Consider the following 17,422-nt stretch of genomic DNA (forward strand, 5'->3'; position numbering starts at 1 on the left):
GCAGTTGCTGTGTTTGTCCACCAGGTGGCTCCAACTATTCACAAAGCACATCAATTTTGAGGAAATTCATTAAGCTACTTTCTAACTCTGTTACACTGGACATGGTCCATTCGGACTCAATGTCCCCAGTCTCCCTCGGAATGCTTTCGGAGCTCTGGCGGAGGTGGGACGACCTCCTCATCTACAATCTTTTTGTGTTTTCTCTTTTAGCATCATACTGCAGTAATATAAAAAAATACATCAACCATCTTTTTAACAGAAAACTGGTGGAGATTACACAGCTGTTTTAAGCTTTTTGAGCTGCAATACTGTGCAAAAGTCTTCAGCCACCTCATTTCTTCATCACATCAGTGGCGTGTCTAGAAAATTTTTGTTGGGGGGGCCAGGTAGGGGCACAGATTTGGAGAAGGGTGGCAGATGTAATTGGCAGATAATGTTTAAAAAAAATTCTACCAACCGTTAACCATAATTCAATAACCCTATAAACCTAACAACCGAATGCACTTTTAACTCTTATCAGAATGAGATTTTAACCACTACGGTGCAAAGTTTTTAGATACTGCGTTGATAAAGTACAAGAGATACAATCAGTGTTTATTCAGCAGTCAAGGACATCAATATTTGCATAGTATTTTTACTGACATGTAGTGCACATATGTCTTGGGCAAAAACATTTTTGAATATTAAAATACAAACATTTGTAACAAACAATTGACAAATTAGCCAATGCCAATGTAAAACTTTATCTGCCTATTAAAAAAAGAAGATAATCTTCTCACAAACTGGTGTTTGATTTTGAAACAGGAAAAAAGTGGGGAAACAACTGAAAAGACTAACATTTGAATAAAACCTGAAAGCAAGTAAATACTTTCTATGCTGCCTTATGGTAAACTTTGGTAATATTGATGTATAAAGAACAACACTGGCTGATGATGAAATACAGTCAGCTGGCATGGTGACACTGCCAGTATTAACCTGCAGGAATGGACTGGGACAGAAAATCGGGCAGTTTGACTAGAGACCGGCCCACCAGGTATTAAAGCCATAAAGACTTTGACTGAAAACAAACCCTGTTGTGACAGTGATGTACAGTCTTGTTGGTATATGTATGATTTCTATACATTTTACGTCAGATAAAAACTTTGGTTGTAAGATTTAGATAATTATTTAATAAAAGCGAGATATTTTAAATGAGAATAAGAAAGAAAAGTATTTCTTTGTGCCCCCCTCTCCCTGTTAATGCCCTACCTGCCCCCCTGGCAAAACTTTGCTAGACCCGCCCCTGTACATTTCCCAGCTGTCAGCTGTTTAGAAAAGGATCCTGGTGTTATTTGTCTCTCAGAAACAGTTCATAACTTCCCTTCAACTCATTCATGTGAACTAAAAGGTAAACCTGTTTCTCCATCACCTGTTCAGCTCTGATGATTCAGTAAGGACATCTCCCGGTTTCATCCTCATGTTTCCCTCTCACCACATATCCAAACCGACATCATGACCAGCAGCTTTACAGCTGTGGCTCCAGCAAACATCAGCTGATATTAGAAATTAATATAATATTAAATAAATTCTAACAACAGCTGATCAAGCTTAAATGTGCTGCTGTTGTTTAGCGCGACATCTGCTGGTTTCCTCTTTCTGGCGCAAAGTGGGCGATAAACAAACAAGAGAGAAAAGCCGATCAGCTGATCATTGATCAGTTTCATGATTGAAGTAGCAACAGGAGAGGGAGGGGAGAGAATGAGAGAAGAAGAGGCAGCTGTAAAGACAGAATAACTCCAGCTTTGTGTCTTTTCTTCATTATAGCGAAAGTACGGGACAAACTGCGTCTCTTCTCAGCTCAATACGAAACGCGTAATATTTTCTATGAATGAGGGACCATTCCATTTTTTTAAGGAGCCGTTGGCAACTCTACTAACTAACCTTATGAATAAAATAAAGTTCACTATCAGTAACATCATAGCACCCACCCAGCTGTACTGTATAAAAACTCCGTCAAGCTGGCTAGAACGCAGTACGAGTTATTGCAACTGACAGTAAAAAGTCAGCAACATGAAAATAAACTCCACCTAAACTTGGTTTATATCTGACCCAGATAGACTGCAGGTCATAACTTCTTACCTGAAGTTCAGTTCACCTGACACTCGGACTGGTGGCTGCCTCGGGGCTCTCCTCCTGCCTCCCCTTCCCTCATCCACCTGCTGGCCTCTGTGGCAGCCCTGCCATAGCCACCACCAAACAACTGAGTTATTTTTACACATCGACCTGCATCTGGCCAATCCACCACCTCTCATTGTTCATGCCATTACAAAAAAATAAAAAATAAGTCACCAGGTATATGCCCGGTATGCCCGATGGCCAGTCCAGCTATGTTAACCTGCAACCAAATCTGCAGCTCCATACAGCAATGTTACGACTTAGATTACATCTTATAACTCATAACTCTTATGTTAGCTCCCCTCAGTAGCATACTGTCTGAAATATTCAACGGCTGCAAGTGTTATTTTTTTCCTTGGTATTCTAATTTAACCGAAGTTTACTAAACTCAACAAACTTAATATTACTTACCGGGACATTTATTCTGTCCTCATTTTCTTTCACCGAAAAATTGTTTCCTGCAGTGCTGTCTTTCGTGCTTGGCTCTCCTACCTTTGCTAACGTGATGCACACAGCGCAGAAGCCGATGCTGCATTCACTTACACTCGGATATCTGAGCTTCACCGTGAAAACATAATCGTACATTTGATATTTGATTGAATTTTATTGTTTTGCCTTTGGAGTGGCACCTGGGGTGGCCAGTCTGGTTGGGGGGGTGGCCTGTGCCCCCCCAGGCCACCCCGCTGGACACGCCACTGCATCACATTCCTTAAGCTGATCCATCTACTGTGATGGAGTATTAGAGCCACATTAAGACTATAAAGCCATAATGTGGACATTAAAGCTGTTCTTTCAAGTCAAACAACTGCTGTGGCTGCTACATACTCCACGATGGCTTGAGTAAATGAGTTAGTGAAACAACTTGATGTTGAGCTGTCTTATTGTGTCTTTATACAACATCATACCTCCTCTGATATGGATATCCTTGCATCTGTCCATTGCCAGCTGTTTTATTTTGTACAAATGTGGCCAACTCCTCAAACTTTCTGTTGTTTTTCCTTCTGTCTTTATCATCATACTGTGTTCATGCGCTAAAAGGGAAATCATTTCCTCGATACTAAAAACAATTCTAAAGTTTAATTTCACTACACGAGGCATTACTGAGATATAGCAGGCCTGGCTGTTGTTTAGACTGAAATGCCAACTTTAATCTCTACATTTTGACTTTATTCTTTAAATTTACAATAATAATGAAAAAAATCCTTCTATTTTCATTTTCTTTATATAGCCCTAATTATCTGTTGTTATCTACTGTTCACTGAAGCTTTATCATACATGGTCCCAGTGACTGTCAAGAAGCCATTCTTAATTAAGGGAAACAGGGAGAAAAGGCTGAGGTATAAAAATTACACACAAACTGGACTGATAGAGTGATGAATCCAAGTCATGGTCAGCATGTATAGAGGAGGTCCAATAGTTAGAGTCTACATCTGTAAAACACGTTGGAGCTCTGTCATGGTATGGGCTGATTTCAGCCCGTGGTGTTGGAGATCATGTCAAAATTGATGGAATTATGAATGCAGAAAGTCTTTAGTCTGTATGTGATCATTAGACTTTTGGTCTTTTCAGTATGTCTTGACATACTCTGACATTTGAATATCCAATATCCAAATATATCCAAAGAACCCACACTCTGGAATCTTCATCAATATCAAAACCAAGATACAACATCTGCAGATCCAAAAGCTTTTTTGGTTCTGCTCTTTGGTGCAGAATATTGTTACAAGTCACTGTTTATAATCTCTGACTAAAAGAGAACCGGGAACTATGCGACACACAGGACACTCAGCAGATGGCCAATTAGGTTGCCATTCAGTCGGACCCACGACTCAGACTGCTGTCACATTTCACTTTCAATTTCTATTCTCTTCACTTCAAATATATGCAGAGGACTGGAAAGAGCAATTTAAAAAGAAACCATCCTCACCTCAATCTCCATACTTTCCATCTCTGTAAGCACAACTTTCAAGTTTCATTTCATTCTAAATTTATCTTAGGTTCACTTTAAATCTTTGAAAAAGCTGCACATCACTCTGGATGGTGGTCTGTTAAGTCCACTGCTAAAGAGAAATCCCATCTAAACCTGGATCTTCTGTTAGGTTTTGATTTTGCTTTCATTTTAATTCTCATGAATCTGCCTACAGCAGGCATCCACCTTCTGTGGCAGTGACATATATCCAGTGGTGATTTAGGAGGCACTCAGACTCTAACTGTCATCCCACCACAAGGCGCCAGCTGAGATGGTTCTCTATCAGGCCCCGAGGCAGATCCAGGATACAATGGAGAGATTATATCTCTTGGCTAGCTTGGGAACACCATGGAAGGAGAAGGCTGGGGTGCAGTAAGTGTGGTTAGCATATTGCCCCAGTGGCAGTCTAACCACCAACAATCAATAAAGCCCATAAACAAACATAATTGACCTTCTATAACTTTGTCTCTAAAAAACCTGATTTTGTATATAAATCCATGGAAATTCAAGGCAAGGGAGTGTTTGTGCAGAATTTGGTGACATGGAAGTGGGTGGAAAGAGGACAACGACAGTTGTCTCAAGGCGCTTTATCAAAGATTGGCAAAAGTCTATCAGATACTGTCTGCCAGAGATTTCTCTCTTTTAACCAAATGTTCTAAAATGTCTGTAGTTTTTGAAAAACTGTCCACTGCCCAGACTGACGGTGATTAAAGAAACAGCTAGCATGTGCTGAAGCAAACAATGCTTCTACAAACCCTTTGTTGTTTGTCATTCGGGACATCCGCCACAGCCACTGATTGTTTATCAGGCCTGGAATGATGGTGGAATCTCAAATGGTCTGGAGACCTTCAAAACCTTCAAAGGACAAAAGAGCCCATTGGAAGAAAAGATGTAATTGGATCTTACTTATGAATCCGATTAAGACCAGCAACCTGTGATAAAGTTCAACTCATTTTCCCATCACCTCTTCAAATCCCACCACGAGTGATCAGCTTTTATGCTTTGTATACAAAGCAGCTAGGCATGCTAGGAAGGATGGGATGAATTAAAACCCCAGGAAAAAATATTTTGCAGAACAATAACTTATCGATGAGTGTTTGTGTGGCTTTCTGTTTATGTGAGTATTCACGATTAAACTGACCTTTCATGCATGTACACTTGAATATTTATATAGTTTTTAAAAAAATGTGCATTTTCACTATACAGGTCTGTTTGAATAAGTCTAAGGCTGCACACAAAGTAGGATATGAATAAAAAGAAAGTAAGAAATACTGTAGAGTATGCTAATGGGATCGTTTGTTTATGAAGGAAATATGTATTCAGCGAAAGCAGAAAAGACTCTTTGCATCTATAAATTACTTTGGGGGCTCAGCAGCCTCTCTCAGGGATGCTGATACATCAGACAGAGATGGGGAGAGAGGCTTTATGCAGAGAAAATGATAGATAAATTGAGAAAACAAGGCAGCCAACGAGAAAAGAAACTTCTATATAGCTAATCTGTTTTTAACTGTTTTTGACAATATATTTTATATATTGTCTTTTATAATACTGTCTGTGCAATTAAAATATTGTTTTAAACAAACGCCTCAAAACAACACACTGAAGTAAAACGTTGTTGTAACTCACGTCAGCAGGGAGCAGAGGAGGAAACCGGCTTGTGTACAAAGGAGGAGGTCGGGGTGGATGGTTGGGTTAACCAGGAACAGACATGAACGTGAGAGAATGGTGTTCTCTTGTTGCCTAAGAACATTTAGCACTCACTAATGAAGTAATAAAAATGATCCAAGCCAAAAAAATTCACACTTCTTGATCAAAGTTTTACCTTCTCAACTTTCTATTTTGGTTTCAAACTGTGGTGCTCTGCGCACCGTATCCATAAAGTCTTCTTCACACTTTTCCACATTCACAATTTCCAACACCTTGTCCTGCTTTACCTGCTGTGCTGTTCACTCCTCTGGAGCTCCAGATGACCGAGTCATGTGGCCGCTCAATCACACTGACGCGTCAGCAGATGTTTCAGCCTCACAAGGACGGATAAGAACAGTCTTACTTTCACTTTTAAAAAAGCTGGTGGTGTTTGAGCTCCAGCCGACTCCAGGAATAATGTGGCAGAGTGGATGTGCAACAGCTGGCTATCAACTCATTTATTACAGCTGTTTCCCACCCACATGTAGGCCATGATGTTACATTCTTCAGTAGGAATGTGAGCTAATAATACAGGGAGTGCAGAATTATTAGGCAAGTTGTATTTTTGAAGAATAATTTTATTATTGAACAACAACCATGTTCTCAATGAACCCAAAAAACTCATTAATATCAAAGCTGAATGTTTTTGGAAGTAGTTTTTAGTTTGTGTTTTAGTTTTAGCTATTTTAGGGGGATATCTGTGTGTGCAGGTGACTATTACTGTGCATAATTATTAGGCAACTCAATAAAAAACAAATATATACCCATTTCAATTATTTATTTTTTACCATTGAAACCAATATAACATCTCCACATTCACAAATATACATTTCTGACATTCAAAAACAAAACAAAAACAAATCAGGGACCAATATAGCCACCTTTCTTTGCAAGGACACTCAAAAGCCTGCCATCCATGGATTCTGTCAGTGTTTTGATCTGTTCACCATCAACATTGCGTGCAGCAGCAACCACAGCCTCCCAGACACTGTTCAGAGAGGTGTACTGTTTTCCCTCCTTGTAAATCTCACATTTGATGATGGACCACAGGTTCTCAATGGGGTTCAGATCAGGTGAACAAGGTGGCCATGTCATTAGTTTTTCTTCTTTTATACCCTTTCTTGCCAGCCACGCTGTGGAGTTCTTGAATGCGTGTGATGGAGCATTGTCCTGCATGTCCTGTAGTTTTCTCTGGTCCCCTCCCCAATCAGACCAGGAGTGACATGTTTAGCTGCATGTTCTCCTTAAATTGCTGGCTGTCTGAGTGGTGTCCCAGAAACGATGTGGGCTTCATAGATAATTGGCAAACCTTCTGGAGGAAACCTGGTCTTGTTAGGAGAGACGGCATCCATCCCACTTTGGATGGAGCAGCTCTCATTTCTAGAAATATGGACAAATTTATTAAACCCCCCAAAATATGACTATCCAGAGTTGGGACCAGGAAGCAGAGTTGCAGTCTTACACGCCTCTCTGCAGCTTCTCTCCTCCTGCTACCCCCCCAAAAACCCATCTCCATAGAGACTGTGTCAGCTCCCAAACAGACAAAAAACAAACTAAAAACAGCAACAAACAACTTAAACATAAACAATTACAAAGAAAGAACAATAAAGTATCCACATCTGAACCAAAGAGTAAAACAGTGAAATGTGGATTATTAAATATTAGGTCTCTTTCCTCCAAGTCTCTGTTAGTACATGACTTAATAATTGATCAACAAATTGATTTACTCTGCCTTACAGAAACCTGGTTGCAGCAGGATGATTATGTTAGTTTAAATGAATCAACACCCCCAAGTCATTCTAACTACCAGAAATCTCGAAGCACAGGCCGAGGGGGCAGTGTGGCAGCAATTTTTCACACCAGCCTATTAATTAATGAAAGACCAAGACAGACTTTTAATTCATTTGAAAGCCTGATGCTTAGCCTCGTCCACCCCAGCTGTAAAACTCAGAAACCAGTCTTACTTGTTATCATCTATCGTCCACCTGGACCTTACACAGAGTTTCTGTCTGATTTCTCAGACTTTATATCTAATTTAGTTCTGAGCTCAGATAAAATAATTGTTGTGGGTGATTTTAACATCCATGTAGATGCTAAAAATGACAGCCTCAACATGGCATTTAGTCTGTTATTAGACTCAATTGGTTTCTCTCAAAATTTAAAAGAACCCACCCACCACTTTAATCACACTCTAGATCTTGTTTTAACATATGGCATAGAAACTGAACATTTAACAGTGTTTCCTGAAAACCCTCTCCTGTCTGATCATTTCCTGATAACATTTACATTTACAATAATTGATTACACAGCAGTGGAGAGTAGACTTTATCAAAGTAGATGTCTTTCTGAAAGCGCTGTAACTAAGTTTAAGAATATAATCCACCCACTGTTATCATCTTCGATGCCCTGTACCAACACAGAGCAGAGCAGCTATCTGAACGCTACCCCAACAGAGGTCGATTATCTTGTTAATAATTTCACCTCCTCACTACGTACGAATCTGGATACTGTAGCTCCTGTGAAAACTAAGGTCTCTAATCAGAAGTACCTGACTCTGTGGTATAATTCTCAAACACGTACCCTAAAGCAGATGACTCGTAATCTGGAGAGGAAATGGCGTGTCACAAATTTAGAGGATCATCATTTAGCCTGGAGAAATAGTTTGCTGCTTTATAAGAAAGCCCTCCGCAAAGCCAGAACATCTTACTATTCATCACTGATTGAAGAAAATAAGAACAACCCCAGGTTTCTCTTCAGCACTGTAGCCAGGCTGACAAAAAGTCAGAGCTCTTTTGAGCCAACAATCCCTTTAACGTTAACTAGTAATGACTTCATGAACTTCTTCACAAATAAAATTTTTATCAATAGAGAAAAAATTACCAATAATCATCCCACAGATGTAATATTATCTACAGCTACTCTTAGTACCATTGATGTTAAGTTAGACTCTTTTTCTCTAATTGATCTTTCTGAGTTAACTTTAATAATTACTTCCTCCAAACCATCAATGTGTCTTTTAGACCCCATTCCTACAAAACTGCTCAAAGAAGTCCTGCCATTAATTAATTCTTCGATCTTAAATATGATCAACCTATCTCTAATGATCGGCTATGTACCACAGGCCTTCAAGCTAGTTGAAGTCAAACCATTACTCAAAAAGCCATCTCTAGACCCAGCAGTCTTAGCTAATTATAGGCCAATCTCCAACCTTCCTTTCATATCAAAAATCCTTGAAAGAGTAGTTGTCAAACAGCTAACTGATCATCTGCAGAGGAATGGTTTATTTGAAGAGTTTCAGTCAGGTTTCAGAGCTCATCACAGCACAGAAACAGCTTTAGTGAAGGTTACAAATGATCTTCTTATGGCCTCTGACAGTGGACTCATCTCTGTGCTTGTCCTGCTAGACCTCAGTGCAGCATTCGATACTGTCGACCATAATATCCTATTAGAGCGATTAGAACATGCTGTAGGTATTATAGGTACTGCACTGCAGTGGTTTGTATCATATCTATCTAATAGACTCCAATTTGTTCATGTAAATGGAGAGTCCTCTTCACACACTGAGGTTAATTATGGAGTTCCACAGGGTTCAGTGCTAGGACCAATTCTGTTTACATTATACATGCTTCCCTTAGGCAGTATCATTAGAAGACATAGCATACATTTTCACTGATGACACCCAGCTCTATCTGTCCATGAAGCCAGATAACACACACCAACTAGTTAAACTGCAGGGATGTCTTAAAGACATAAAGACCTGGATGGCCGCTAACTTTCTGCTTCTTAATTCAGATAAAACTGAGGTTATTGTACTCGGCCCTGAAAAGCCTAGAAATATGGTATCTAACCAGATTCTTACTCTGGATGGCATTACCTTGGCCTCCAGTAACGCTGTGAGGAACCTTGGAGTCATTTTTGACCAGGACATGTCCTTCAATGCACATATTAAACAAATATGTAAGACTGCGTTCTTCCATTTGCGCAACATCTCTAAAATTAGAAATATCCTGTCTCAGAGTGACGCTGAAAAACTAGTTCATGCATTTATTACTTCCAGGCTGGACTACTGTAATTCATTATTATCAGGATGTCCAAAAAACTCACTGAAAAGCCTTCAGCTAATCCAAAATGCTGCAGCAAGAGTACTGACAGGGACTAGAAAGAGAGAGCATATTTCTCCTGTTTTGGCTTCCCTTCATTGGCTTTCTGTTAAATCCAGAATTGAATTCAAAATCCTGCTCCTCACATACAAGGTCTTAAATAATCAGGCCCCATCTTATCTTAATGACCTTGTAGTACCATATCACCCTATTAGAGCACTTCGTTCTCGCTCTGCAGGCCTACTTGTTGTTCCTAGAGTATTTAAAAGTAGAATGGGAGGGAGAGCCTTCAGTTTTCAGGCCCCTCTTCTGTGGAACCAGCTTCCAGTTTGGATTCAGGAGACAGACACTATCTCTACTTTCAAGATTAGGCTTAAAACTTTTCTTTTTGCTAAAGCATATAGTTAGGGCTGGACCAGGTGACCCTGAATCCTCCCTTAGTTATGCTGCAATAGACATAGGCTGCCGGGGGATTCCCATGATGCATTGAGTTTTTCCTTTCCAGTCACCTTTCTCGCTCACTATGTATTAACAGACCTCTCTGCACTGAATCATATCTGTTATTAACCTCTGTCTCTCTTCCACAGCATGTCTTTTATCCTGTCTTCCTTCTCTCACCCCAACCGGTCGCAGCAGATGGCCGCCCCTCCCTGAGCCTGGTTCTGCCGGAGGTTTCTTCCTGTTAAAAGGGAGTTTTTCCTTCCCACTGTTGCCAAAGTGCTTGCTCATAGGGGGTCATATGATTGTTGGGTTTTTCTCTGTATCTATGAAGCACCTTGAGGCGACTTATGTTCTGATTTGGCGCTATATAAATTAAATTGAATTGAATTGAATTGAATTGAATTGAATTGAAAATCATGTTTTTCTTGAAGGATGCAGACTTCTTCCTGTACCACTGCTTGAAGAAGGTGTCTTCCAGAAACTGGCAGTAGGACTGGGAGTTGAGCTTGACTCCATCCTCAACCCAAAAAGGCCCCACAAGCTCATCTTTGATGATACCAGCCCAAACCAGTACTCCACCTCCACCTTGCTGGCGTCTGAGTCGGACTGGAGCTCTCTGCCCTTTACCAATCCAGCCACGGGCCCATCCATCTGGCCCATCAAGACTCACTCTCATTTCATCAGTCCATAAAACCTTAGAAAAATCAGTCTTGAGATGTTTCTTGGCCCAGTCTTGACGTTTCAGCTTGTGTGTCTTGTTAAGTGGTGGTCGTCTTTCAGCCTTTCTTACCTTGGCCATGTCTCTGAGTATTGCACACCTTGTGCTTTTGGGCACTCCAGTGATGTTGCAGCTGTGAAATATGGCCAAACTGGTGGCAAGTGGCATCTTGGCAGCTGCATGCTTGACTTTTCTCAGTTCATGGGCAGTTATTTTGCGCCTTGGTTTTTCCACACGCTTCTTGCGACCCTGTTGACTACTTTGAATGAAACGCTTGATTGTTCGATGATCACGCTTCAGAAGCTTTGCAATTTTTTGAGACTGCTGCATCCCTCTGCAAGATATCTCACTGTTTTTGACTTTTCTGAGCCTGTCAAGTCCTTCTTTTGACCCATTTTGCCAAAGGAAAGGACGTTGCCTAATAATTATGCACACCTGATATAGGGTGTTGATGTCATTAGACCACACCCCTTCTCATTACAGAGATGCACATCACCTAATATGCTTAATTGGTAGTAGGCTTTCGAGCCTATACAGCTTGGAGTAAGACAACATGCGTGAAGAGGATGATGTGGACAAAATACTCATTTGCCTAATAATTCTGCACTCCCTGTATTGCAGTGATTACTGAATACTGTACTAATGCTATATATTGTATACAGTTTCAGACACAGCTGGATTTGTGTTTCTCTGAGCAGATACTGTCCTGAGTCGCTGTACTAAAGCCCGTCCCCGACTCTGGCCCAAGTCAGTAACTTTCTCTACCTCTCAGAGAGATGCTGTGTTGATTTTAGAGCATTAGAATTTTCCACATTTGGTCTATTTTTTTCCTCTTTGTCTATATATTTCTATTTGTCTATCTAATATATAATATGTTGTCACAGTCCTGCAGTGCTCCTGGTCTGAGTCACCTTTTTATGTGTTTGGCCTCTTTAACCCTTTAAAACCGGTCAGAGCGGGCACGCTCCATTTTGCGTAACTATTTTTAAATCCCGGTAGCACTGCAACCACGTGAGCTAGCGCAATAATTTTTTTTGCATATGAAACCGGAGGAGTTGTACTTACATCTTATGCCATCAGCTTGTCCTAGGTCATGTAGTTTTTTACCATCAAGGCCTCATGAGCTTATACTGGTGTTTTTAAAAGTTATGTTTGACTTTATGACTTTCTGTGTCGTTTCTGGGATGCTTAGGACTAATATTGCACTGCTGGAAATAGTTTATTTTGATGCATATGCTGCTTTTTTTCAAATTTGCATTATAATATTTATTTTCGTTTTTCCTGCAGTGTATAGAAATTGGTGTATTTCAAAAATAAAACCATGAAGACACTCAAAATAAATTTTCTGTGGTGGGAAACTATTTTGTGCAACTTTTTTATATTTACAGTTTTGAGGGATAAGCCTCTTAAATTTCTCTAACTAGAAATATATTGTAGCGGGTCAGGGCTGTTTGGGGTTCTGTTTGTGATGTTTTGTTTATGTTACCATAGTGACGGGTGACGCCCTCTGGCTGCGACGGTGTGTCATTCCAGGGTCAGAGGGCGCCCTGTGTGTTGTTGTCGTTGTTGCTGCGCTGAGCACTTAGCTAGCGGCAGTGTTCTTCTGCAAATGTTAATAAACGGCTGTGCTCCCTGGCTAGCTCACGGGAAGCAAGACCAAACGATACCCCTGTTTCCTCCTTGTCTGAGCTCGCCACATTGGTGTCAGAAGTGGGATAGCTCACCCTCGCCGTAATGGAGAGAGACATTCAGAGGCTGGAGCAAGCTGTAGAGGAGAACATTCCCCACTTGGGAAACTGGCGATTGAAGAGAGAGGATGTGAGCGGCCATGTAAGTCCCCCAACGGGTCCCGATAGCGCGAGTACACCGCGGCGGCGGCCCGTCGCGACAGATGCTAGGACAATGCTTCATAGGCTACCTCTGTCGACCCACACGCCGAGCCCCCAACCTCGAGCAGTCATGCCTACCACGCCAGTTAAGGTACCGAAATACAACGGGCTAACCCCGCTAGAGCCCTACCTCTCACAAGTGCGGCTGGCCGCCAGACATAGTGGCTGGAGCGAAGAGGAGACTGCTACACACCTAGCGCTAGCATTAGAGGGAGATGCACTGCAGATACTCCTTGACCTAGCCCCGGCAGAGCAGCATGAGCTCCAGGCCCTCACCGCGGCACTCGAGAGGCGATTCGGGCAGCGGCACTCCACTGATCAGAGCAGAGAGCAGCTGACCAACCGGAGCCGTCGACTGGGGGGAGAACCTGGGCACCTTTGCAGCAGATGTGTTGCTGTATGCTCGTCGTGGCTACCCGGAGTTTCCAGCAGCAGCCCGTGAGGAGCTTAGCCTGCATGCTTTTCTGCAAGGACTTTTCCCAGAGCGACTACGCCAACACGTCCGCCTGGCCATGCCTCAGACCCTCCGTGAGGCGCTCCTTGTCAAAAACAAGATGGCGGCGCGCACGGGTGCAGCGGCTCTTAGCTCTCCAGTTTGGTGCTCGTTTTTACTTTTAATGTGGATATTTTTTAATGTTTGCAACGCCGCCATCTCTTACAGTCGCCAGAACCTAATTGATCTAGGTTTTAAATATAGTTTGTCTGTTTCTGGCGACTATCAGCGAACACACAACATCCTGGTGGAGATAGCGAGACCGCCAGGGTCACCGTGGATGGTCTGCCCGCCCAGCAAGCGTAGAAGGCGACGGAGGGAAAGAAAGCAGAAGAGGGGATGCCGGTCGGGCTCAGACGCTAGGCTACGCAAACATCCACACTGGCCAGCACTTCCGAGCCTTTTCCTATCGAACGCCAGATCCATCACCCACAAACTTGACGAATTGGAGCTACAGATAGCCAACACAAGCTTTGCACGTAACTGCAGCATTATTCTTATTACGGAGACGTGGCTTCACCCGCTGATTCCCGACGCTGCAGTCGAGTTAGCAGGCCGCACGCTACACCGGCATGACAGAAACAGCAACTCAGGTAAAAGCAGAGGAGGGGGGCTATGTGTTTACGTGCATAACGAGTGGTGTTGTAACAGCAGGATCATTCACACACACTGTTCTCCTGATTTGGAGGTTCTGGCAGTCTCGTGCAGACCATTTTACATCCCGAGGGAGTTTACAGTAGTTATTGTGATAGCTGTTTATATACCGCCGGATGCTAACGTTAGCACGGCTCTCAGCCTCTTGCTCAACACCATAAACAAACAACAGCTTGCCCACCCCGATGGGGTTTTTATTGTCGCCGGCGACTTTAACAAAGCGTGCCTAAAGACTGTGCTTCCTAAATTTGTCCAGTTCGTGGACTTTGCTACGAGAGGAGAACACACTTTGGACCATGTCTATTCAAACATCAGGCATGCTTTCAGAGCGACACCCCTCCCCCACCTGGCTGGATCTGACCACCTCTGCATGTCCCTCACCCCCACCTACACCCCCCTGCTGAGAAAAACAAAGCCCCAGACAAAGACAATAAAAACCTGGCCTGAAGGAGCCCTTTCTCAACTGCAGGACTGCTTCTCAACAACTGTATGGGATTTATTCTCCAGCCACAACCTCCAGGAGTACACGGACACTGTACTCTTGTACATCAGGAACTGTGTTGACAATGTCACCGTCAACAAAAGGGTCAGGGTGTTTCCAAATCAAAAACCCTGGATGAATAGCGAAGTGCAATCCCTCCTAAAAAGTCGCAACACTGCCTTCAAGTCAGGGGACAGGGCTGCGTATAGGGCGGCCAGGGCAGACCTGAGTAGAGGCATCAGGAAAGCTAAGGCTGCCTATAGGAGGAGGATTGAAGATCACTTTGCTGACAACGACCCCAGAAAAATGTGGCAGGGGATCAATCACATTACCAACTACAGAAGCAATAACCAGGCAACATCTAGGACTGATGCCTCACTGGCTGAGGATCTAAACCGTTTCTTCGCCCGCTTTGAGATGACCAAGCCCTCAGCTGCCACACCACTTCCACCCGCCCCCAGCACTGGCACACTAACACTTAGGGAGCACCAAGTGAGGTGTGTTCTAAGGTCAGTGAATCCCAGGAAGGCGGCAGGTCCTGATGGAATACATGGAAAGGTTCTCAGAGCATGTGCTGACGAACTGACCGGAGTCTTCACTAAAATCTTCAACCTTTCCTTGTCATCAAACACCGTCCCGCCCTGCCTCAAAACCTCCACCATCATCCCCATCGCCAAGAAGACAGCCGTGGCCAGCCCAAATGACTACAGGCCTGTTGCACTTACGCCTGTAGTGATGAAGTGCTTTGAGAGACTGGTCTGTCAGCACATCAGGGCCGGTCTGCCTCCCACTCTGGACCCCCACCAATTTGCCTACAGGACAAATCGTTCCACCGAGGACGCTATCACCATAGCGCTCCACACTGCGCTGAGTCACCTGGAGCACCGAGGAAGCTATGTGAGAATGCTCTTTCTGGACTTCAGCTCAGCATTCAATCATATCATCCCGGAGATCCTGGTCCAGAAACTGTCTCACCTGGGACTCTCCACCCCCATCTGCCTCTGGATCAAGGACTTCCTGACAAATAGACCACAGTCTGTCAGACTCGGCCCCCACCGGTCCAGCACCATCACACTCAGCACCGGGTCTCCACAAGGATGTGTTTTGAGTCCCCTCCTGTTTACGCTCTACACATCCGACTGCTCCCCTACCCATCTCTCAAACACCATCATAAAGTTCGCGGATGACACCACAGTGGTTGGACTCATCTCAAGGGGGGATGAGTCGGACTACAGAGATGAGGTCAACAGACTGACTGAGTGGTGTTCAGTTAACAACCTCCAACTGAACACCACGAAAACTAAAGAACTTATCTTGGACTTCAGGAAGGGCAGAGCAGACCCGGCCCCACTTTACATTCACGGGAGCTGTGTGGAGAGGGTACACTCCATGAGGTTTCTGGGCGTGCAGATATCTGATGACCTCTCCTGGACTGCAAATACTACAGCGGTGGTTAAAAAGGCCCAGCAGCGTCTCCACTTTCTGAGAGTGCTCAGGAGGAACAACCTGGAGGAGAGGCTGCTGGTGACATTTTACAGAGCCACCATAGAGAGCATCCTAACGTACGGCATAACAACATGGTATGCAGGGTGCTCAGCTGCAGACAGGAAAGTACTGCAGAGGGTCATCAACACAGCCCAGAAGATCACTGGCTGCTCTCTGCCCAGCCTGGAGGTCACTGCAAACTCTCGGTACCTCAGCAGAGCTGGCAATATCATCAAGGACCACTCTCACCCCAGCAACCAACTGTTTGAACTATTACCGTCAGGCCGACGGTACAGGTCACATAAAACCAGGACAAACAGATTCAGGGATAGCTTCTTTCCCAGAGCTATCACCGTAGTAAATAAGCACAAAAACAATTGAACCTATTCCATACCGTCACTGTCATTATATTAATGCTGCTATCCTGTATATATTGTACATACTATTGTTTGAGTACTTACGATTGTTTTTTTTGTACTTTTTATATTTTACATTTATATTTATTATTGAAACTTGCACCAAGGGAGTGGCACTCCAATTTCGTTGTACTCTGTACAATGACAATAAAGGCTATTCTATTCTATTCTATTCTTGAGGCTGAAAGGGCCGAGCCAGTGCTCACCTCGCGACCTAACAAGCAGGCACCCCCCCCCCAAACTACCCCCAAATCAGAGCCGCAGACTGCGACGGGGAGGGGGGGGGGGGGTCGCCGAGATGTCCCAGCTGCAACCCTCGGTGCCCCGGAGGCGTCCTCGTCGACCGACCGACCGCTGCTACCGGTGCGATGAGCCTGGTCACGTGGCGCGTGACTGCCCAGCACCAGCCCCGAAGACCAGAACTACACAGTCTCAGGGAAACGGGGAGGGAGCGGTGTAGCGAGGGGACCACCGCTCCAGCTTCCTGCCCCCCTCCAAGGATGATGCACAGTGGTGGGCCGAGTTGGGCACCTCAAGGGACTTTACCTGAGCTGCTGTGTTGAGGACCAGCCATGCCAGGCCCTGGTGGACACGGGGTCTACCATTTCCCTGATACGACCTGGCGTGCTCCCTGAAACATCCAGGCCACTGGTGAAGGGTTGGTTGCCCACAGACACCCAGCTGATGACAGTGACGGGGGAGAAAACTGTTATGCGGGGGAAGAAACTGTTGCGGATCCGACTGAAGGATCTAGAGCTGGTGCACGACTTCTGGCTCGCCGACATTCAAGACCAGTGCATCATTGGCCTGGATCTGCTGAGCCGCTGGGGGGCCTGCGTCGACACCGCGAAGCTGGCTATCACTCTTGGCGCAGAGACTTTTGATCTCCAGCGCGGCCAAAAGCAGGGAGCGGGGACCAGACGAGACAGGCGTCGG

Source organism: Rhamphochromis longiceps, linkage group LG2, assembly GCF_057381845.1.
Source record: "Rhamphochromis longiceps isolate RC_006_pf linkage group LG2, R_longiceps_female_GT1.1, whole genome shotgun sequence".
NCBI lineage: Eukaryota > Metazoa > Chordata > Actinopteri > Cichliformes > Cichlidae > Rhamphochromis > Rhamphochromis longiceps.